The sequence below is a fragment of the Canis aureus genome, chromosome 1 (genome assembly GCF_053574225.1).
Source record: "Canis aureus isolate CA01 chromosome 1, VMU_Caureus_v.1.0, whole genome shotgun sequence".
Classification (NCBI taxonomy): domain Eukaryota; kingdom Metazoa; phylum Chordata; class Mammalia; order Carnivora; family Canidae; genus Canis; species Canis aureus.
In genome coordinates this window covers 87,443,014-87,465,967 of record NC_135611.1, presented here as the reverse complement: position 1 = coordinate 87,465,967, position 22,954 = coordinate 87,443,014, and the positions used below count along the sequence as shown (strand labels likewise).

The 22,954-nt window shown below is 38.1% G+C and overlaps 1 protein-coding gene and 1 long non-coding RNA gene across 12 annotated transcripts in view; one reads left to right on the top strand and one right to left on the bottom strand.

Annotated features, from left to right (window-relative positions):
• The window catches only part of TRPM3 (transient receptor potential cation channel subfamily M member 3), a 500,214-nt gene that overhangs the window by 258,693 nt on the left and 218,567 nt on the right, over nucleotides 1-22,954 (bottom strand). The window lies entirely within an intron of this gene.
• Nucleotides 1-22,954, top strand: part of LOC144319287 (uncharacterized) — a 130,085-nt gene that overhangs the window by 104,524 nt on the left and 2,607 nt on the right. For both annotated transcript variants that reach the window (XR_013385159.1, XR_013385161.1), the window contains exon 3: nucleotides 21,622-21,705. This is a non-coding gene — a long non-coding RNA (uncharacterized LOC144319287). The remainder of the gene's footprint in view (nucleotides 1-21,621; nucleotides 21,706-22,954) is intronic.

Sequence of the window (22,954 nt, the reverse complement as noted above, 5' to 3'; positions counted from 1 at the left end):
GAAAGGGAATAAAGGGAAAGGAGAGAAAATGAGTGAAAATATCAGGGAGGGTGACAAAACATGAGAGACACCTAACTCTGGGAAATGAACAAGGGGTAGTGGAAGGGGAAGTGGGCAGGGGGATGGGGTGGGTGATGGGCACTGAGGGGGGCACTTGGTGGGATGAACACTGGGTGTTATGCTATATGTTGGCAAATTGAACTCCAATAAAAAAATTAAACACACACACACACAATTATTAGCTACTCCATGTTGTCTTCCAAAAAGTCCTTTTGGGTTTTTTTTTTCTCAGCAACTGTATGTAGAGAGGGGAGTGGGGAGATGGGGTAAATGGGTGATGTCATGGGCCCTGGGTGTGCTATGCAAATGAGGAAGCATTGACCTTTGCCTCTGCAACTAATAATATACTGCATGTTAATTAATTTAATTTAAATACAAAAATTAAAATTAAAAAAGAATTTAAAAAAAGAAAAGAAAAGGGGCCGGTCTGTATGATGGGGCTGCAGGGGAGGGAGTGGTGGTCCTAAGAACCAGGCTTTCATGGCACCATTCCTTGCAATTCCTGGCTGCTTCTCAAGCATGTCGGGCAAGTTCTCACCCAGGTGCCAGGATCCTGTTCCTTCTACCTGGACAGCTCCAGCCTCAGCTATCCCACATCCTGTTCCCTGAACACATCAGGGACTGCTGAGAAGCTTTCCTTGACCAGCTATCTCAAGGCTCACTGTGTCTTTCTCTATTCCCTTACTTTCCTCTGTATTTCTCACAGCCCTTCACATTACCTGGCAGTATGCCATGTCCTTATGTCGTTGTCTTTTGTCTCCGTTCCCTCCTAGAATTAGAGTTGTTGAGGGCAGTGATTTTATGTTGTGACTTCTGTTGCCCCGGCATCTAGAACTGTGTTTGGGATATCAGGGACATACATAGGGATTTAGGCACATCATCTGACTCACTGGCACATCAGTTTCTCAGCTGTAAGATGACAGAAGCAGATGGACCTTTCCCTCCTCAAGGGGCATTTTTAGGGTGGTATCTTGATGGGTACTTTTAATAGTTGGGTTTATGTTAAAACATAATATATAAACAATCAGTAACCCTGCAACTTTACAAATGCTATTGCTCTGGGACATACATTTTCCCTTTTGGAGTTGTGAAAAGATATTGAATAAATTTGAGTAAAAATCATTTGTAGGTAAAAGAAAAATGATGATGTATTAGAGAAGTGACTGAAGTTTGGGAAACACAGGACCAATCTCTCTTAAATGTTCCTTGTTCTTATTCTATTGCTTGAAAATAAATATATTGTGGCCTCTAATATTCAGAGTTGCAGTTGACCTATAAAGTAAAAAACAATGGCAGAGAAACATCAGAAAGCCAGTGGCCTCCAGAGAATGCTGCCACCAGCATATTCTTCCTAAAATAACTGATCAGGCCATCCCTTGGTCAGTTTCCTTCCATGGTTCCTCATCACCAGCACCATCAGGTCCACTCAGTATTTAAAATCTTTAGGATCTGGCTCTGGAGGTATCTTTATTCAAATCTTTTAATTTCCCTCCAAATCTTTGAACACATTATGCTCCAGTAAACTAAGTTATTGATTATTCCTCTATAGACCAGACTATTCCAGACTTCTCAGCCTTTGAAGATGCTGTCCCATTTGCCTAGACTGCTAAGTTCCAGCTTCTGTACTTAGTAAATGCCTCTTCGTTCTTCCAGACTCTACAAAATACTGTGTTCTCTGAGAGGCTTGGCTGGCCACTGCCAAACACAATGAATCATCACAACCACTGTTCCACCTCAATTAGGGGAAAAGTCATACAGGGTATAATTATTCATTTTCATATCAAAATTTATAATCAGGCATTGTCAGTTTCCACTATAAATACTCAGTACGCTGGGTCTGTTATGGTGCCGCGTCACCTAGAACATGTCCCTTCTTCCCTCTGTTCGTTAACTTGGCTTCTATGGGGATATGAAGTCTTCATTTAAAAAAAAAATATTGATTTATTTACTTTTTATTTATGTATTTATATAGAGAGCATGCGAGTGCACAAGTATGGGAGGGAGCGGGAGAAGCAGACTCCCTGCTGGGCAGGGAGCACCCCGCACGGCTGGATCCCAGGATCCTAGAGATCACAACCTGAGCCGAAGGCAGATGCTTAACTGACTGAGCCACCCAGGTGTCCTTGAATTCCTCATTTGTAATAAATCATCTTTGGGGAGTAATTCTTTGGGGACTGAAATTATTTGTACCAAAATTCACTTTATAGCCTCTACACTTAAATCATATACACCAGAACATAAAGTTAAATTATATTTTATCACCAGATTGGGAAAGGATTCAATAAGTTATGCTTTACAATTATAAATCAAACTCATTTTTTATCAATAGGTCACGCCATGTAAATTATAAACACATTCAGACTTTTTATGCAGAGGTAATATTAATATATATATATATAAGAATATTAATCTCAAAGGGAGTTTTCATAAACCATTTAAAAATATATTCCATGTTTCTTTGGAAGACTGTTTCTTCATCATAAAGCAGCTAATCACTGCTTGGCAATAACACATCATATTTATAAAGAATTCTACAGTTCACAGAAGGGTTTCGACAAATAGCATTTCATAAATATTCACAGCAGCTCTGTAAGGCAGGTATTATAAAATTCCATTACCCAAATAAAAAACTGGGGCTTATAGAAGTTATTACATCATGCCAAAGTTATCCATCAGCCATCAGGCTTAGCCTGCTAGGTCCCAAGCCCTTGTGCTTCCTTCCATTAGGATACAGAGAACCCTGCGTTCCTTTATGCTCTGTGACTGATTTTAAGGGGGCTGAAAGATCTTTGTCTTCCTTGTAGTAGAATAAGTGCATTTTAATCATCCCAATCTTAATAAAAGTATAACATTTCATCAAGTCTAACAGACTATCAAAGCACTGATGAGGATGTAGGTCTTTATTTCAAAAGTATCCTACTTAGAGTCACGGATGGATGATTTGTTCCAATGTAATAGCTGATTATGAAACATACTCTTAGAGGCTTTACTGCCTTCATTGATCAAAAAACAGAACTACAGTGGTACCCACTTTATACAACTGGTGTACATCTCTAAAAGGAAGGATAAGATAAACCTCACCCAGAGAAGGAGAAAATGAAAGGAAATTATGACCAACAAAACTATGAGAATGAAGTTTGACACACTCCACAGAAGCCAGGAAGTTTGAAATGATGAGTCCCTTGTTAGAAATATCTGTGTAATAGTATGGGGGCACGACCAGTGACGGGATGGGAGCAAGTGGTGGTTTCCATACTCATGGAGTCAGGCCCTATTGGGAATACAACTTTGTTTTCTGTCGAGTAAATGAGGAGGAGCTGGGGCCAGGAGACGTCTACCTCTATGCCCTTAATTCTGTTTACAGTTCACTACTCATTCCTGCACTGTTCTGACTTTGTCAGGAGCTGAAGCGAGAGAGGCTGAGTCTGGAAATGGAAACATTCTGTGTCATGAAGAAATGTGGAATTTATGTGACCAATTGTATCACAGATTCAGAGGCTAAGTTCTATTTTGTTTACCTCTCTCACCCTAGAAGGAGGAAGATGTTGAGAAGAGGGTGAGGATGGTTACCTAGCTGCACTTGTAGTAGAGCTCCCCCGTCAGGGTTCACTGCTAAGGGAATCAGTGTTTCTTTCTCTCTCCTTCCCTCATCTACTCTCTCTATACATATATACATGAATACATAGATATATAACATTTAAAATATATACAAATATATATTCCTATTTTTACTCTTTTTAAAAAAAGACTTTATTTATTTATTCATGAGAGACACAGAGAGAGAGGCACAGACATAGGCAGAGGGAGAAGCAGGCTCCCTGCGGGGAACCTGATGTGGGACTCGATCCCAGGACTCCAGGATCATGACCTGAGCCAAAGGCAGACGCTCAACTGCTGAGCCACCCAGGTGCCCCTCTATATTTCTATTCTTATGTTGATAATAAATAGCTACTATATTCTATATTCTGTTACTATTTTTATATCATACTCATATTTTTATATTTGTTTTAATTTTACATGTTTTATTAAGAAAATATTTTATAACATTATATTAAAGCATATTTATAATGTAACATAATATTTACATATACTTCTAAATATTTGTATATGTATAAATTTTTCAATTATTTTTAGTTTCTTTATCATCAGTCCTAACTACTTTAAAGTGTTCTGGTTTATCTGAGAGCCTGATTTATCTTGATCAATGAGTGATTTCAATTCTTGGGTCAAACTCTTTATCCTCACTAAGGACAGACTTAAATCTGGCTCTGGGATTTTATTTCTGAAATCCTGATTTTCTTTATCCACTCAAAGCTGTTGTAAGGTACTGCCTGGTGTAAGCATGACGGATCAGGAGTCCTGAGATACGCATCCTACCCATGGCTTGTTGACAACTATGCATGTGACCTTGGGCAAATGACTTAATCTTGGTGATCTCTTTGGTCATCCCCAGTTCTTAGAGTTGAGGATTCAGGGAATCAGAACCCAATAGCTTTGCCCTCATTAGTGTGTACAGAGTACGTGTAGAGACATTTTGAAAATGAGTTTTTTTTTTAATTTTAATTTTTACAGATTCATGGAACCATTATTCTTTTGATAACAAAAAAAAAAAAATGTAGCAGAGCACAAAGTTTTGTGCCTACTGAGACAAAGTACATAAGGAGATTTGAATTAGCAAATAATCCCTGAAAGAATTCTCAGTAGATGCCAACCATTCTTAAGAATGCCCCTGGTTTAGTAATCTGGCACACCCGAGAAGTTCTAATTCTGTTTCAGTAAGACTCCAAGTATTATTAAGACATTATTACAATTAATAATTTCACATTTCTAGTTCTGCAATTGAGATAGTTTTGAAGACCAGAACTTGGTGTTCTCTTGCCCTCACCCATTACCAGATGATAAATCAAATCTTGGTGATCATTCAGGTCAGAATATGCAGAGACAGCCCATGATTTGTACTTTTTTTTTAAACCTAGCAATCAAGAATTATTTAACTGGAGAGATTGAGATCAAATCAATCCCATTTTTATCATTAGAAGCAAGTTATAAGCAAACAGGTCCAGCAATGTAAATGTGAAGCTATTCCTATTACTCTCTGGAAATGAAAAATTATTAAATATTAAGTTAAAGCAGTGTAAATGTATTTCTGTCTGATAGCCATCTTTCTCTGTCAAATTACTGGGTTGTTAAGTAGAAAATAAAGCCATCCACATAAATTCAGCCTCTGGTTATGTTGGACTAAAGTTTTAAGATAGTTCAAGGTTGTTAGGCCTGGCTTTAAAATACTGTCAATGTCTTCCCTTATGTACTCACTAGCAACTGAAGCTCTATCCTTTCAATTTATTCTTATCTTAATATAATATAAAATCTCGGGATGCCTGGGTGGCTCAGTGGTTGAGCGTCTGCATTTGGCTCACAGTGGTTGTGATCCGGGGTCCTGGGATCGAGTCCCGAATCGGGCTCCAGCTTCTCCTTCTGTCTTTGTGTCTGCCTCTCTCTCTCTGTGTTTCTCATGAATAAATAAATAAAAACCTTTAAAAATTTTTTTAAAATCTCTATGGAAGATTTTAGGTCCTGGAAGACACAGATACATATATTAGTTTTTTCCTAATACATTGATATATTGATTTAAATATATCAATAAATGTATCAATATATTGATTAAAATTTGATGCCCACAGAAATGAACACAAATTCAGAAGCAGGTATAAAAAAATTACACTAGGTAATGAGAAATATAGATTTAATCTCCCCTTTGTGCTCCCCTGGATGGCAATGTGTTTTTTTCTCCTCTATTTTTTTTTTTACCACTTCATCTTACTCCAATGTAGAGAATTCTAATCTTTGAATGTTTGATACTAAAATCAGTTTCTGATAGCAATTTCTTCTGAAAGAAGCTATGCCAAAAAAGCTATTTCAAAAAATATACTGTGGTGGCTTCCTAATTCATCCTCCCAATTCACTGTCCATCCAGCAATAATCTCTTTTTTCCTCCTCTTAATTAAGAGACTTTATTTCTTACAGCAGTTTTAGATTTGAAGAAAAATTGAACAGAAATACAGAGAGTTCTCATATATTCCCTCCCTCTACTTTCCCTATGGTTTCCTTCTTATTTACATCTTTTATTGGTTTGCTACATTTGTTCCAATTTATGAACTGACACTGATACATTTTCATTAACTAAAATCCACAGTTTATGTCAGGGTCACCCTTTGTGTTGTACAGTTCTCTGGGTTTTGCCAAATGCATTGTATTATGACTCCATCATTGTGACATCATATGGAATACATTTAGTGATTATCTCTTAAAATAATGAATTAGTTGGGGCACCTAGGTGGCTCGGTCAGCTAAGCATCCAACTGAATTTTGGCTCAGGTCATTATCTCAGAGTCCTGATATCGAGCCCCGCATCAGGCTTTGTGCTGGGCATGGAGCCTGTTTAAGATTTTCTCTCTTTCCCTCTGCCCCCCTCCTTGTCCCTCACGTACTTTCTCTCTCTCGCTAAAAAAAAAAATAATAAAATTAATAAGACAATGAATTAGCTTGTGCCATTTCATCTCCCTGGCCCCACAATCATCCAGTGACTTCTCACTACTAAAAGAAAATCTAAATTCTTCAACTGGTCCCAAGCTTTGCATTGTTCTCACATCCCAGCTCACTACCTCCAGCCACACTAACCTTCTTTCAGACCTGTGACTGCTCCAAATATATGAGAGTAAAAATGCTCCAAATAAATGAGAGTAAAAATGTCATAATATAAGTTAGTCTTTAATTTGAATACTACTTTTTGAGGAAATATGAACAGATAATATTCATGACCTGGGTGGAGGGGATTGTGGATGATTCGATGTTTCAAACGCAAATTTTCATAAGTAGCAATTCTCTATAGATTTATGTAATTTGATAATGTGATCTATTCTAAGATTCCTATTGACACATGAGGAATAAGTGTGATAACTATGTTAGAAGTACAGCCAGGTCTTTAATCACTGGGAAATCATGGAGCAGACACCAAATATCCTGATGTACCTACCAACCTAAACTTCAAATCCTAAACTTGCAAGAGATCTTAGGTTCCTTTCTTCAACTTTTAGTAAAAAAAAATAACTTCTTTCTGGTGAATGATACCCTGTTTCTAGCTCAGGACATAACTGCAAGGAAAGTCATAAAACACATACACACTCTCATATGTAATTCCTGACTCCAGAATGCTATCCCTTGTATTAAAATACTGTGTGTGGCCATTCATCAAAACTGTCATGTCATGGGTGCAGTCAGTTAAGTGTCTGACACTTTGTTTTGGCTCAGATTATGATCTCAGGGTCATGGGATCGAGCCCTGCATTGGGCTCCATACTCAGCAAGGAGTCTGCCTGAAATTCTCTCTCTCTGCTTCTCACTCTCATGCTGTCTCCCTAAAATAAATAAATACAATCTTTAAAAAAAAAACCTGTCACTTCAGGTAAAGGCATATAATAGACTATAGTACTAGTTGACTTGCGCACGTGCACACACACACACAATAATACTGTTACCTCTGTTCGGATAGGTATTTCTTTTTCCTTTGTCTTTTTGTTTTGAGTACCACATGTCACACTGAGGTGTGCATTACTGTTAAATATCAACTCTACCTGAGGTCACAATAAATAAAGAACAATGATGAAGTATAGGACACATATGAATACACACACACACACACACATATACATGTGCGTGTGTGTGTGTGTGTGTGTGTGTGTATTTTGTCCCACTTCAAATCCTGGGGTTAATTATTTGAAAGTGAATTATTATGAGAAGGAACATGCACTTCACAAATGTACAAATCCAATATTTCACAAGAGAGAACCAGGTAGAGAAAGCATTTCTCTATGCTTACAGTTCTAATGCAGAAATCTTTAAATAACCATTAAGAATAAAATGTAAACAAAAGCTTAGCTGTGGACTTGCTAATTATACTTCATTAAAGTTGATGCTACCTGGAGCTCTGACTTTAACCATTACATGGAGAATTTAAAAATGGGCAATCAGAACTGCATTCCCTTATTTTTTAAATTAATTTATCATCAGCATTCAAGAATACCTGTTGAACACTAATCAAGTGCAAAATTGTTTTAGTTGCAGAGGAAGTACAAAACTTTACAAAGACTCTGTATCTGCTTTTCAGTTTATACTGTTTGCTAGAACAATGCCTCTCAAATGATTTGTGGTGAAGGATATTTATTTTAAAAAAAAGAGTTCAGTCCACTCCAAACTGATAGTTTTGTAAGATGCCACAAAATGATTCACTTGGACTTTGTGGCAATGGCAAATTGCTATAGAAATTTCTAAATGTTAATTCTCAGCTTCTGCACTTCATCTTTCACAAACAGGTTGTGGGCCAGCACCAGTTCCTGGACCGTACAGCCCGACCCAGTGTGTAGCCAGTGAACCAGCAGCATTGGCAGTATCAGGGAGCTTGTTAGAAATGCAGATTCCTAGGCCCCACCCCAGGGGTGGGGTCGAATGTGAACCTGTGGTTTATTAAGATCTCCAGGTGATTCCTTACATTGAAGTTGGCAAAGCACTGTTCTGAAGGGAAATCCATAGATGGATGAAAAACTAAAATAGGGGCGCCTGGGTGGCTCAGTTGGTTAAGCATCTGACTCTTGGTTTTGGCTCAGGTCATGATCTCAAGGGTCCTGAAATTAAGCCCCATGTTGGCTCCATGCTCAGCGGGGAGTCTGCTTGAGATTCTCTCTCTCTCTCGCTCTGCCTCTCCCCCCACTCATACTATCTCAAAGTCTCTCTCAAATAAATAATCTTTGGGAAAAGAAAGAAAAGAAAAGCCACAGTAACATAGCAGTAGTAGCTCTATGCCCTTACTGTGTATATATATATATATATATATATATATATATATATATATATATATATATATATATACACACACACACAGTGGTCTAATTATTTCCTTATATTAACTAATATTATATTAGTTCCTTATATTAACTAATTTGAACCTAACAAACCTGTGAAGGAAGAGATATTATTGTGCTCATTTTGCAGATAAGGACAATGAGGCAGTAGGGGGTCAGGCTTCTTGTTCAATGTCACACAGCTAGGAAGCATAAAGCTGATGCCTGGAATAGTGTGAGTGACATAAGAGATACAGAGACGGGCTGAGAGGGGATATTCAGAGGAGGGAAAGGAAGGGCCACTTTGGGCCAAGAGAGGAACTGGAGCTGTGTATGGAAGACGGGGTACTCTCAGCATAGAGTAGGCATTTAAATGATTTTTGTTGCATTTCTTTCAATTAGTTGACTTTGTCCTTTAGTATTTCTATAATTTCAGGGAGGTGGTTTCAATTTAATTTAACTGTTTTCAGGTTTTCTACTTCTTAAGATTTAGCTTTCATTTTCCTTTCTTCTCTTCTTCCCATTTCTACAATGGAAAGTATGTCCTCACCTGAGCTTCCAAGCACTTTGTCCCTTCCCTGTCTGTTAATGCTGTGTATCCTTATTAGTGGTGGGCAGTTATTCTAGATCCTTGTGCTCATTTAGGGCAGGGGCCATATCTACTTGCCTTGTTACTCTCTTTCCTAATCCCAGTGACTGGGACCTACTAGACCCTCAAGAAACATTTGTTAAAATAATGGATAATATTTTACAGTTATCAAGAAAAAGAACAACCAACTGTGGATGGAGCATGCTTTAAGATATTCATTAATGGAACACCTTGCTCTTCTATCTTCCTAACACATTCTGCACCAGTGGATCTGTTGAACCTTAAAATACTGGGCAAAATATACCTGTCAGTCTTAAGGCATTGTCACTGAATTGGCTGAATGATTACACCGGGTCACATGTCCATGCATGTTGTGCATGAGTTCACGTGTGCACACAAAGACACACACACAGGAGCACATTTTTTTTTTTATGTTGTTAGAATTTAGTAGACACATTCCAAGTTCTGCTTTTCCCAATTCTACGTTACATAAAGCATGCTGGAAAGCACTGGAAAGAGAGAAATATATTAAAATATATCAAATCTCCACCCTTCCTTTGATCCACAGGATAGCATATTAGCACATTTGAAGGCCAGTGGGTCCATACTACCACTCTTGAATCTCTGAACCTCTAAATCAGTATTTTGGAATCCAAGGAAAAAAATCTTAGGAAGCCTTTTGATTACTATGTGTTATTTTGAAGGTACAAAAAGCCTTTTCTTAGTGTCAATAGATGTCATTATTTAAATTCAGCTGTTTCTTAAGTAGTGTAATTGCTCATCAATTTTGTTTTCCCACTGAATTTAGATCATGTTATACCACTCCTTTGCTCAAAAAATTTCAAGTCTTAGAAAATAGAGGTTGATGGTACAGGATCTGAAAAATAATTTTAGTCAGTGTCATTCAAAATAACAGAGAAGATTAGAACTTCTATTTCTTAAGTAATAAGGACCCCTTTAAATGAGGGTCCTTGCTAGTGTCTGTTCTATCCAAATAGAAAGTTCTGCATTTTCTATGTTAAAAAAAAATGAAATTACACCAAGAGAATCCCAAATGGCTGGATGTTAGTTGGTACTTACATATGTGTGGTGTTCTGTGTGCCCTGGACCGTTTTAAATGATTAGTCTGTAAGACTGAGGACAAAATCTTGAAATCCTTTGTTCAGCTTAATTCTACGGCTCCTTTTCTTTGTGTTCTTAGATGCACAAATCCTACCTGCATCTGTCCTACTCTGCTCATCATTTAACATTTGAGACCTAATTGATGAGTTCCTCAAGACACTGTTACTTACTATCAACTTGTGCTTTTGTGCCAGACATCAATACAAGTAATTTGGTGAATATCTGCATGAATGCTAAACCACTCAGTTAGTGATTCTGTTCTTACAGTCCTCTTCTACCTTGACTTCTTAGAAAAAAAGACAGTCACCTGAGAGAGAAAGAGAGAGACAAAGAGAAAGAGAGATGCAATAATAGCCTACTTGTGTCTCTGATTATGACTGGGGACAAAGCATTCCATTGCCTCAGTTTCTCCCTTTGCAAACCTAAAGCATACTGCCCATCTCATATTACTCCCCAAGGTACTATAGTCTGGACTGATAACATGATGACAGCCCTGGATTCTCTGAGTATCATGTGAAGACGTCAACTACAGGGCTAGCTCACTCTATGCAAAATATAACATTCTTTTAAGCTTTCTCCGTATAACAGGTGACTAAATTTAAGCAGTTTTAAATGACATTCTTGTTTGACTTCTACCTAAATATCAATTTTCTTTGGATTAAAAAGGCACTCTATAAATTAATGTGACTAAAAAAAAAAAGCACACACACACACATTAGGAATTTTTCTGAGTTTAAGTAACATGGAATTTGATTACACAGTGCATTCTGGGGCTCAGCCACGGCAGGCTGTAGACACCAGGCAGGCTGATTATGACTTAAGCATTGTTTCAATGTGATTTTGCAAAGGATTTCATTTAATGCAGATTAGTAACTTTATTAAGCTGTTGATAATTGAAGCCTCTTAGTTTTGATAAGTACCATCCAGCAAGGTAGATTAGTGGGGTTTAATTTGTTGCTCTCAAATAGCAAAACAAAGACTTAGCAGAATAATTACATCTCCTCAGTGGGCTAATAAAAGGCGACATCACAATGGTACTTTGGACCATTTCTGCTTTTCTGCAGTTTCCTTTGGAGCACAGCCTTTAGAGTTTTGTGCGTTTCTCTTAAGCGACCTTCAAACCTAGCACCTGCAAATCCCTTCCCTTCAGGAGCAGTTAAAGATGTTGTCACGTGAAATGTGAGCCATGACTGCAAATATTCACTCCAGAGCAGGCTGTCTTCTACCTTCATCCTAATTTTTCTACTGTTCCCTAAAATTTTTTATCCATCCCCCTGTTCAGTTTGGAAGTACCTCGAAGGCAGAGGGCATATCTCTCATCTGATTCCTTAGCAGCTGGGGCAGCATCTGGCCTGCTGTGGCATCTTGTTTACTCCCTCAAATTAAGGAATTATTTTAAATAATCATAAAGCAGGCTTGCAAATAGAATTATCTCCAAGTTTTCAAATTCCAGGAAGTCAGTGTTAGAGGGGGTATCAAGTTGCTGTTTTAGCCAAAAGACTAAGTCAATAGAGGAAAGAGACTGTATCAATGAGTGAAATGATGATTTGTTTTCTGATAGATTCTTGGCCACACAGAGCAGTTGGCCTGAATCAGCTGGCTAAACAAATTAACTTAATGTCTTAACATGACCCAGTCCTGACTTTGGTTGATTTGGTGGCATGCATGAGGAGAAAGAGTCCTTATTCCTCTGGACTGCTAGGTCTACCATATTTCTAACAGGGTCACAAGCCAGACAATGAAAAATGCTACACTGGGGAAGCTGACATAAATAACATTTCTTAACAGGAAATACCAAAGCTGTTTGAAGCAGTTGGAAATGAGTTTCTAAAGTCAATCTTGTTTTTTTCTTTTCTTTTCTTTTTTCCCCCTTCTTCTATCCCTGCATATTAGAACATCAGCAAGACTACAGGTATGGGGACTTGGGAACTAATGCTATTTTTTTCCCTTCATTGGCTTTTCAGGTAGTTTACTTTCTCAGAATGATGCCCCAAACCTCAAACTTGGCAAGCAATTCTGAGTATTCTGGGAGATATCACTTTCCTTCAAATTAATTTTAAACTCAATCCCACTTCTCCATTTCCCACTTCATACTATTGATCTGCTTAGGTATACATTGAATTATTATAAAGTTCTCCCTTAAAGATTCTGCTGAGTGACTGAGCAAGGATGCCTGGTTGCAGGTCACAGAAACTATCCCCAGTGATTTTACAATAGCACCAAGAGCAAAGGAGAATGAAACCCGATTCTGGTGTTTCATGTGAATGAGTAGTGACTTCTCTGTAGACTGTACACCTTATAAACCATGGACCATTTCCCAAGATAACATCCCTAGACATGTATATTTCCTATACCACAGACCAGGATAGAACAGTAACAAACTTCAAAAGGATACATATATAAGAGTGCTAAAACCATGAGTTACCTTGAAGTACTTAAATCAGTGTGCTTCCTAGAGCTCAGCGTCTTTCTGTCCATATGTGGGTATTTCTATTATGATACTGCCTCCTTGCCCACCCCCAATGGCCAGAGCTGAACAAACCAGTGGACCCAGGGGTGGTGCCTGACTCCAGAGCAAAAAACTGATTGGTGAGCTACTACCTTTGACTTATGGATTAGCCCCCAAAGAGAAACTGATCAGTCATATTGCTTTTCTTGGAAATTTGAACTTAGAAATGTGGAAAGGAACCATGGCAGAACTAACTCAGAGATATCTTGAGGTAGAGAAAATTCCAAAGAGGCAACAACACCTGTGCATAAGTAGAAACTGGAGGGGGAAACACATACATCATCAGAGTGATGGACCTGTGTAGGCAGAGGCAGAAATCTTGCATCTGAGAGAGAAGCCAGGTAGCCTATGGAAGACAGGGAGATGGAGAGAAAAATCCTGCTTCCTGATTTTTTTCCCAGTCCAATTTCAGTCAATTTCTAGGCTCACAATAATCTCCGCTCTCTTGAAGTGATTTGAGTGATTCTTATTAGTACAGCTAAGAAGGTAACAGTAAAATAACATAAGCCAAAAGACACCAAAAAACCTATTTCTTCAGAGGTCACAGATTCAGGTCTCAAGTGCAGCATCTCATGTGATATACCTGGGCCCCATGGTGAAAGACACTGACATTCAGAGAGCGGATATGACTTGCTCAAGGTCACACCACTAGCAACTAGTAAACCCGGGGTTAAAGACAACTATTCGGCCCCAGACTCCAGTCACACTCCAAGTACACTCCTCCACGTGGAAGGCAGAGTTGGCTGGCTTCTAAAATAAGAGTATTTTCATTTCTGGAAACATGCTCATTGGAAGGACAAGTACAGAAAGGCCAATACACTCTGTTTATACCAGGGGCAGGATCCTAGCTGCTATTTTGCATCTAGAATTACAGTGTTAGCTCTGACATCCTTGAGTCTTAGATGTCCCATCATTTCATTTAAATGGGCTCATCTAAAGGAATGTGACTGTGGTGCCTGGGTGGCTCAGTTGGTGAAGCACCTGCCTTCAGCTCAGGTCATGATCTCAGAGTCCTGGGATCCAGCCCCAGATTGATTTGGCTCCCTGCCTAGTGGGGTAGTCTGCTTCTCCCTCTGCTCTTCCCTCTGCTTATGCTCACTCTTTCTCTCTTGAATAAATAAATAAATAAAGTCTTTTTAAAAATAAAGGAACTTGACTTTCAACATTTGGGGATTTGCTTTCTGGATGTATTGGAAAACATATTTTAGGGAGCTCAAGAAATATAGGGACAGATATTTATAGTGACGTTCATACCTTTTTGGTCTCCAACCTTTGCCACAGTTGACAATGAAGGGCTTCCTAGGGTGTCTTTCTGTTTTAGGGTGTGGTTTACAGTGATCTCTTGCAAGGACAGTGCCCAAATGCAAACTCATCAAATTACTTTTTTACGACTCTTTCCGTATATTCTTTCCATTTTATAAAAGCTGTGCTGATTCAATGAGGGACTTCCGGGAAAATGGTTATACAGCAAGAAGAAAATACATGTTACCTCAAATCCTGATTCCCTCTCAGATAGAACTCTGGTAATATGTTGCCATATGTTCTTGGTAGAAAAGTATAGGATACCCCAGGAGCCTACAAGAAAAATGTCTAATTTCTCCCTGGGATGCAGTGACCTGGTGAAAGCATGCAGAACGGAATTAACCATTCATCTGAGAATGTGCTGACCAGGCATGTGAGGGGCAGGACTAGCATGGCCCCAGCATGGGACAAAGTGTGCATGTGAAATGTGGCAAAGGTGTGTCTTATGGTATTTATATAAATGTGGTATTTATATAAATAGTTCCAAACAGTTCCTGTTTATAGAAGACATAGCTAACCTTTGTTTTTGCAACATCTTGAATGTGTTTGATTTACATCCCTACTTCACAGGCTGGGGCACATATAGTCTTCTAATTTGAGTGATTAAAAAAATCAGGACAATTCTAGAGATAATTATAAGCATCCTTGACATATGAGAAAACAAGTTTAGGAATCAAGGATTTGACTTGAAACTCCTGCAGAAAATTACCCAGGAGTTAGTGAAAAATGTGCATGATGGTCTCTTGTTCATGGATTCTGCATCTGTCGGTGAGGTTGGTCTCCAGCTTCTCAATTTTTAAATAACCAACACAGCTGATTCTGTGAATGACTCTGAGATACACAGCTAATGTTTTCTCTTGGTCACTGGCATCTGAGTTTCTTAAAGGTGGCTACTTATGATTACTTGCAATGCACCAAACCCTCTGCTGCTGCTTTACTGTAGTCTTGTCATCTTGCTCCATCACTGTGACTGGAATTTTCTTATAGGCCTCTCTGCTCTCAGCCACGTTTCCCTCTTCCATCCTCCCCAGTACCATAGAAATATCTTCTGCAACCAGAGTTTCTCAACTTTGGTATTATTGGCATCTGAGGCTGAATAACTCTTTGTTGTGGGGAGCTGTCCTGTCCTTGAAGGGTTTTAGCAACATCCATGGCCTCTACCCACTAAAAACCCGTAGCATCCTCGACCCCAGTTATAACAACCACAATTGTCTCCAGTTGTTGCAAAATGTCCCTTTTGGGCAAATGACCTTGGTTAAAAGCCACAGTTCTTAAGCCTTAGGGAAGAATGGGTGGGTCTCCTCTATTGTACAAAAGTTTTACCATGGTGATCAAGCACCTGTGTGATTTATCTTCAAATTACATTTCCAGCCTCCTCTACTGTTAAACTTCTCAATGATCCTCCCTCTTTACCAAACTAGGCCACTCACATCTCTGTACATTGGCTTCTACATTTTTCTCAGGACTCAGAGTATCCTTTCCTGCTTGCTTTCCCAGGAAAACCTACTCCTTCAAAGCTTAGCCCAAAATTCATCTTCTTCAAAGTTTTTCTTGATTTTTCCTAGTTTTCTCAACTCCTTCCTTGTGAACCACATGTTTACTTGTGCCTCTATGTAGAACTTATTCAAACTTGTCCTGTAAACAAAGTTTTGCCCATCTCTTTCCCTTAGATTGGGAAGAACAGACCTTGTTTCTTCCCAGGTCACTAACACTTAGTATAGGGAAAGCACAAGATGGCCCTACACAATATCTGTACAAATAAATAAAAAATTGACATTTAAATGTCAGAGAGTAAACTTTTTTTTTTTTTTTTTTTTTTTTGCATCCATATGTTGTAAGTGACTGGCCAGGAATAATGTAAATAAAATTAAATATGTGTACTATAGACCAATAGCCTCATACTTAGAGTCAGGATATTGGCTATCAATGTATCAGAACAGTTAAGTGGCATTAAGTCCCTAAATAGAGTTATAAACCAGTTACAACAAGTGACCAAACTACTTATAAGCAGCTTCCGTTAAGTAAAACCACACCCCACCCTCAACCAGCCCATGAGCCATTTTTATTTTAGCATTTCTCTTTTCCTTTAATAGATATAAATTATACCTCAAGTCATCTTTGAAAAGCACTGATTCAGGTAGGTGCTGTGTTAGCACCTTTGGTGGAGTTGTTACAAAGAGAACTCCCAAGGAGTCCCAGGCTTTAGGAATTACTCTATTATTGGCTTAACAATTGCTGTAATTCATAGCAATTAAGTTGTCTAGTTTTCCCTCCATTGCCTTGTGCCTTAACTTGCTGTTGCATAACAAATACATCCAGTTGACACCAACCATCCAGTCTCAGCCTCAGGTCTAAAGCACTTATTTCTACCACCTTAACTACCTGGAATTCAGGGGGAGGAGGATTTGAAGGGATAGCAGGGATGTTGAAAAAGAAATAGTGGTGGTGGAAGAGGTCCTTTGAGAACTTTTGTTTTCATTTATAACATGTCAATATTCATAACTGATAATCTAGAGGAAATAAAACCAAAACAAAGGTTAAGGGGACCTTTCTTCCTCATGGAAATCCATAATTCTGCCTAGATGTTACCAATACAGACTTGCCTAGCTCCCATTGTCACTCGGATTTCTTTAAACACATCACCCACATTTAGCTACTTGAGCTCCTACTTAGAAAGAGAGAGAGTTGACAACATGAATTTGGGTGACTTAATTTAGGTTGGTCCAGGTCTTATTAAGTCCAAATTGTGGCACATCTACACACAGTCTTCTTTCTAACTTCAGTGTTGAAGTTACAGAAGGAAAGTGGAAGATGATTTAAATTCCAGAAAGATATTTGAAGAGCTGTTTCCTGACAAAATGATTCCCGACTATATTGTTCTTCATCTAAAGTGCTAATAAAACCATGGTAAATAATATAAGGAACATAAGTATTAAAAAATGCTTCCTGTTCCATTTTTAAAGAGCATTTTGGAATAGATATGTGATGCAAACCAATAGGTATAGTCTGATACTATGATATTTATGTCAATATAAATGCCTTTTTTGATGAATTATGGAAGAAAGTTTCCTTGGATATCTGAAATGATAAGGAAAAACTTCTGTGAGGTAACTATAATTTTTCTATTCCTGTAGTTATGAGTCTTCTCATTTATGTCACAGGGGAGTGAGGCAGCTCGTACAAATCTTGTATTTTTTTTGCCATCTGGTTATGTTTTTCAATGTGCACTTTTTAAGTTATCAACCCACTTCTTTCTTTTTTTTTTTTTTAACCCACTTATTTCTTATGGCCATTGGTTGGTCCATTTTTCCTATGTGATAAATACACATATTTAGACTTAAATTTGGTCTGAGGCAGAGATATTACAAGAGTCTATCAAACATCATGTATCTTTCCCATAACCCTCATACGATGAAAAATAATGCCAACAATTGTGCAACTGCAGTATGACAAGTGTGAATGCCCTAATTGGTCAATTGGACCAGAATGATGAGTTGCCTTTTTTTTTTTTTTTTTTTAAACCAATGTCACTTCTAATCTATTACAACAGTAATGAACAGCCAGGCAGCCTATTTCCCACGGATATCTTCAAAGCTCTACAGATTGCCATTTGAACCATTCTTTAATTGCATTTGGCACAGATTGTAGCATGTTCCATAGAACCAAGAAGGCGTATTAACTAGATTTGGCTATCCCTAAGTCACTATAATGATGAGGCTTTCTATGTCTGAAGGAAGCTTACCTTTAGTCTTTACTATCAACTGTTATAACCATTAAAACCATGTAACACATAGCAGTTGCCTGAAAATTTGAATTTTTAGGACAATGTATTCACTTTTTAAGATTTCTTATTCGGCTTATAGGAATTAAGAGTATTTTTTGCTTTTTTTCTGTGTGTGTGTATGTGCACGTGTGTGTATGGTTTGTCCAAACTTGGCTATAAAATTTTCTGGATAATTAAGATAAAATTGGAAAGGGTTAATCCAATAGTATCTGTACTCTAAGATGTTTCTCAAAGGTTTATCTTTTATTCATAAGGGGATTTGACTTTGGATTTATTTTGTCATTGACAGATATATATATATTTTGCCTTCAACTCTATTGTCTTATCTCCATTGTTAATGTATAATCCATACCATTTAAAGAATGTCTGTAATAATTGGGAAGGATGACTGTATAATATCTTTCTCCTAAGCCAGTGATAATTCACTAACTATTTCTATTTGGCTATTCTGGCTTGAGTAGAGTCACTAATTTGACTCCAGCACATAGAAAATAGCAAGGAGGCATGGCTCCCTTCAGGCTGTTTTTCTAAGTTAAGAGGTGATGATGTACATTCGGAATAAGATCATAAAGTACATTTTAGAGTGGTCATTCAGAGCACTTCCAATCAAACATGGAAGATTGAATACATGCATTTTTCCTGGTTCCTCTCAAATATTCTCTTATAATGACAGTAAAGGCACAATAAAAACAAGACAAAGGCATACCCTACAAGGACAAGAGAATGGAGAAGGAGGTGGCAATTCATGATAGATGCCAACAATATATTGAAAGCTTTACATGGATAAGTAGTAACCAGTAGTCCTGCCTGGGGATGTTTCAAGAAAAATGACTGGAAAGCGTAGCATAAGCAACAAGAAACAGGCTGTTTCCCTTGGCTGAATCTCAGACAGGCTTAGGTATAGAGGAACCAGGTATTTTTGAAGGCTGAAGAGTGGTTAGGTTGTAGGGTGAAACCCATATGAACAATTGGTTTAAAGTCTTTAAGACAAGCAGTCAAATTTCCTCCTCCACTCTACATAGACAGTCAGAAAACCAGAGGTTTATTCTTTTGGAAAGTTGAACCTCAGAGGACTCAGTCCTGAATGCAGCTGAAAGAAGGCACAAGGCACCAGACTGGAAGTAAGAAGATGAAGCAAAAGTCTACAAAAGGGCCAATGAGAGCCCCAGGTTCCTTACCTCTCTCAGCTGCTGGAACATGAGCAATGTGGCTGAAGCTCTTCCCTGCGACCCCCTGCCCATGCCTGCCTTACCTGCACACATCTTCAGATATAGCATTGGAGGACTTTTCTTTGTAAATACTCAGAGCACCAAACAGAAACCTGATGATCTTGGCTTTCAGGGTTCTCCCAAAAAATATTGGGTACTCACTGACCAGGTCACCAGCTACTAAGTTCCACCTCAGTATAAAGATTTCTCAGTTTGCATTTTAGTGTCTCATTTTCAGATAGAATAATAGCCAAATGTTTCTAGGATTTGAGGAAAGCCTCTAACAAGAAAGACTGAGATCATGAAAAAAAAGTTTAGAAAAACTGTATCTACAAATGAAATCTTCATGGGGATGGAGGATTTACTTCTTTAGTCAACAGGGTAGTACACATTACCAAAGGTGGAATGAGTTAACAATATGCAATATCTTTTGGAGAAAGAGGTCCTATTACAGTAAGAATGTTAAATTAGGCATCTGTAAATTGCCAGAAATATCTAGAAATAGGATAATTCCCCTAGATCAACAGTTTCTTCTTTTACATTATGGGGTCAGATCTTGAGTTTTGAGATTAAAATAATTCCAATTTCTGAAATTTGATTATTTTCTGGGGAATACTTTTAGCTGATTTGTTGAGGCTGTGCCACTTTTTATTTTGTAAATAATTATCTTGAAAGAAATTCTGTGGTTTGATTCAATTTTGGTTACTTCATTTTTTTGTGCTTTTGAATTTTTTTTTAAAGGTGTCAAATTAATACATTGTTCTTTCTACTTTGGAGTTAAGCTTTATATCTGCATGTTCAACCTCAAAAAAAAAAAAAAAAGAGAGAGGATCAACAAATTAGCTAATTTGCAAGTATTTATGAAAAAGCATCATGTTCAAGGATGGTTAAAACCAGTTCTAAGGGAATCTATATTTGCATGCAGTCTCAAGATTTTCATTTAAAGAGGCTATTCTAATTCTTAATCAATATGAAGGTGTAAGTGGTTAATACTGATAATTATTATTATTTTTAAAAAGATTTTATTTATTTATTCATGAGAAACACGGAGAGAGACAGAGACACAGGCAGAGGGAGAAGCAGGCTCCACGTAGGGAGCCCGGTGTGGGACTCAATCCCGGGACTCCAGGATCACGCCCTGAGCTGAAGGCAGGCATTAAATCACTGACCCACCCAGGAATCCCTTGATAATTATTATTTTAATCATATGTATGCCAAAGGTGGAATAGGAAAAACTTGAATAATAAAAATACACCTGCACTTAATGACATGACCAAATATGCCTTTAAATAAAATTGAGAAAATGATAACATTCTAACTACTTGTGAGGTTGTAAACATGCTGCAATATGAAATGGTATTCTAAACAAGCACAAAGCACCACTTTTCTAGAGCCTAGTGGGAAAGAGGCAACACTGATGACCTCTTTCCCCAAAGCAGTCTCCTGCACTGGATAGCTATGATAACACCTGGGTGCAGGTACTGTCTGAGACAGCAGTAACACATTTGCTAGTGAAACTACTCTCCATAAATCCTCCAAACTGGAAGGACCCCATGATGTGGAGGTTTGCTTGGTGAAGTCACATGGACCATTCCCTGAGGCTGGGGTCAGAGAGCTGGCTTTGTCACAAGGAACTTTGGGCAGAAACTGTAATACCCCAAGCCCCAATTTTCTCATCCATAAAAAGGAAGCTCTGTTTGCTTCACAGGGCTTTTCCTAGGCTCAAATGAACACATAATGTGAATGCGTACTGTATAAGAAGCTCTTTCCCAAATGATAAAGTACCATAAGGTACAAGTTATAGTGATATGACTATTAATACAAATAATAGTATAACATAAATATTACGATGCCCCATGGTGACCACCAACTTTTTAGTTGTATCTTGACAACTTTGGGATGAAAGTATACCTCTTAGACCTGGAATGGCTAGGGCTCTGAACTCTTACTTTTTATAAAAGGAAAACTAAAATACATGCACCTAGGGTCATTTTGTGGTAGCAAAATACCACCCCCTCCCCAAATCCCACACGTGGTCAGATTAAAGGGCTAATGGTAATTAAAGATCGACACAGAGTGAATAAGATTAATATTAGAAAAGGATTACATCAAAAAAGATTTACATCAAAGGATTCTTTCTCTTTTCTCCCAAAGAAGGCCTGGGACACGAAACAAGTCCTTATGCAAAGCATTTTAAGCCTCTCAGTTATTTTTAAAGAAGTGGAAAAATATGACGAGGTAAGCACAATTTTTTTTCTACTGAAAAATAGCAAAAGTTATAATGTGCTTAAGGCATTACTCCACATATGGGGAATCATACTATACTGGAGGCAAACTGGGTCAGGTATGTCCAGGTACTTGAAAATTTTGTTTAGAACAGTTAGAGGAGAGCATATACAGTCCAGGAAATGAAAAGGTGTCTGAAGTCATCCCATCAAATTTCAACACCAATATATGTGTTTTTTTTAATGTGCAGTTTGTTGAGCTAAAGATGCAAGTTGTCTTATATGGCATTGTGTACAAATGCAGTAGACATAGGTCTGTGTTTGCACGTACACAGCCATCTAATTATGATGTGTAGCCATAGCATTCATAGACACACACACACACACACACACACACACACGTAGAGGTTCTGGGTGCTTTTAATATAAACAATCAGGACTATGATCTAAGACCAAAATAAAAAGTAAGATAAGCAGGCAAGTCCTAGAGGAAAAATTTGCTTTGCTTTGCTTAAAATTTAGGAAGTAATTCCATTACAGATATATGCATGTCTCCAACTGACAAGCGAAGAAAGAATCACAGCACAAGAATGGTGAAGAACTTTAAAGATCAAGGAGCCCGAGGAGGTGCAGGGACCTGGGATTTTTCCCTTCAGAGTTAATCTGAAGCTCAAAGGCAATGTCTATGAAAACACTTTGGGGATTGTTACATAAACCACAAAAAGGCGTATTTTCAGTGGAGCTGACCAATGGCTCTGCCATCTAGGAGCAGAGTCAAATTAGGACCCAGGTAGGGTTTGCCTGGGGCTATGGAGTGAATGGATCTGGGCAAGTGGGACCATGGCACATCACATGGGCTTTCTGGGACTGCTTTACCCTGGTTTGCTATATTTCATGTTTGCATCTCATGGAACATCTCTCTATACATCAAGATCTATGCCTTTGGTATAAGAGCTAGGGTTACTCTCATCACTTTCTGTCAACAAAGTTTTCTTGAGCACCTACCCTGTCCCAGGCACTGTTTTCAGCCCCTACTTGTACAATGCTGATCAAGAGTGCTGAAGATATTAAAAAAAAAAAAAAAAAGAGTGCTGAAGATAAAAATAAAATACGAGGTTATGTACTCTAGTGAATTCTGGAAAGAATAGAAAATAAGGCACCTGGATGTCTCCGGGGCCCAGATCTCTGGGCTGTCACATGAAATTGTCACAGTATTACTAATATTTATATAACACTTGACAGTTTGTTACCTAAATAAATGT